The 2,054-nt window shown below is 35.2% G+C and overlaps 1 non-coding gene across 1 annotated transcript; it reads left to right on the top strand.

Moving 5' to 3' along the window:
• Positions 1–815: 815 nt before the first annotated feature.
• On the top strand, positions 816–924 carry LOC112768475 (small nucleolar RNA R71). Its single transcript, XR_003185896.1, has one exon. It is a non-coding gene; the product is annotated as a small nucleolar RNA R71 (small nucleolar RNA).
• The last annotated feature ends 1,130 nt before the right edge of the window (positions 925–2,054 follow it).

The following is a 2,054-nucleotide window of genomic DNA, read 5'->3' as shown; positions in this document are numbered from 1 at the left end:
AATACTTAACACAGAGATCACGACATCGAATGGTAATAAAGGATAATTAAAATAATTATTTTTAAGGCATGGGAAACATGTTTTCACATATATCATAAAATAAGGAAGGAATTATAAAACCATGCAAATCTTATGAATAAGTGGGTGAAGAATTGATAAAAACACTTAATTGAGCACAAGATAAATCATAAAATAGGGGTTTATCAGTTATCAAACTCATTTGTTGGTTGATGATTAGAAGTTACTAATTGGCTTGAATGCCATTAAAGCTAGTCTTTCATTATGATTTGGCTAGGACTTGTGGAATCAAGTTAATTCATCTACTTGACTTTCCTTCATAGTTAGAGGTTAACTAAGTGGGAGCAATGGACAATACTCATCACAATTGATAAGGATAGCTAGGATAGGACTTCTAGTTCTCATACCTTACCAAGAGCTTTTCTAGTTGTTAATTCTCATACCTCATTACAATTCTTGTTTCTTATTCCAAAAACCCCAAAACATACCTCTAACCAATAACAAGAACATTTTATTACAATTCCTAGGGAGAATGACCCGAGGTTTAAATGCTTCGGCTTAGAATTTTAGGGGTTTATACTTGTTACAAATAATCTTTTGTATGAAAGGATTATTTGTTGGTTTAGAAACTATATGTTGAGAATTTATTTGTGAGATTCTATACCATCAATTTTTCATTCATCATGCCACTTCAGGCGTTTTCTTCAAGTGGAGTGATCCACCAGCAGAGTGGTCTAATGCCATCTTGGACAATTCAGAGAGGCCATCATAGAAGATATCTAGCATGGTCCAGTCTGAAATCATGTTAGGAGGGCACCTTTTGATCAGTTGCTTGTACCTCTCCCATGCTTCATAGAGGGATTCACCCTCTTTCTGTTTGAAGGTCTGAACTTCCACCCTAAGCTTGCTTAGCTTTTGAGGTGGAAAGAACATGGTCAACAATGCATTGACCACCTTCTCCAAAGAGTCTAGGCTTTTCTTGGGTTGAGAATCCAGCCATAACCTAACATTGTCCCTTACCAAAAAGGGGAAAAGCATAAGCTTGTAAATATCTGGATTCACTCCATTAGTCTTGACAATATCACAGATCTGCAAAAAATCAGAGATGAATCTGTTGGGATCTTCCTATGGAAGTCCATGAAACTGGCATTTCTGTTGAACTAAAGTGATCAGCTAGGGCTTCAGCTCAAAATTATTTGAACTGAAGGCAAGTATAAAGATGCTGCGCCCATAGAAATCAGAAGTGGGTGCAGTAAAGTCACCTAGGACATTCCTTGCGTCTCCTCTGTCATTAGGGTTTGATGAGGGAAAAACGATTCCACACAAACTCACCAGCAAGTGTACCGGGTCACATCAAGTAGTAATAACTCACAAGAGTGAGGTCGATCCCACAGGGATTGATGGATTGAGCAATTTTAGTTAGGTGATGAATTTAGTTAAGCGAGTATTTGATGATTTGAGTGATTTTCAATAATAGAAGCTAAATTGCAAGAAAATAAAAGTGTAGAAGGTAAATTGGGCCGAAAAGTAAAGTGCAGAAGAGGTAAATTGCTGAAACTTAAAGTGCAAAAAAGTAAAAGAGCTGAAACTTAAATTGCAAGAAAAGTAAATTACAGAAACTTAAAGTGCACGAAATGTAAATTTCTGAATCTAAATTGCTGAGAAATGTAAATTGCTTGAAGAATAAAGGGATTTGGGTATTGGGATTCATAATTTAACTAGAAAATGCAAGCTAAAGTAAATCAGAGAGCTATGAGATGAAGAGATTCAGCTCAGTAGCCAAACAAAAATGGAAAAGTTCTTGAAGAAACAAACAGCAAGAAAACTTAGTTCAATTATGAAATTATAAAAGAGAAATTGAAGATCAAAGAAGAGTAATGAGATTAGAAAGCAGATCTAGATCTCAATTACTCCCCTGACCAATCAGAAAAGAAATTGCAGAATAAATGAAAATGAAAACAGCAAAGGAAATTTAGATCCAATTCTCAGATTCTCAGAACTATATAAAAGAAAAGCAAAGATGATTCTCAGATCAG

The sequence above is a fragment of the Arachis hypogaea genome, chromosome 17 (assembly GCF_003086295.3).
Source record: "Arachis hypogaea cultivar Tifrunner chromosome 17, arahy.Tifrunner.gnm2.J5K5, whole genome shotgun sequence".
NCBI classification, from domain to species: domain Eukaryota; kingdom Viridiplantae; phylum Streptophyta; class Magnoliopsida; order Fabales; family Fabaceae; genus Arachis; species Arachis hypogaea.
The sequence above is the reverse complement of the archived record's forward strand: the minus strand, read 5'-3'. Positions and strand labels throughout refer to the sequence as shown.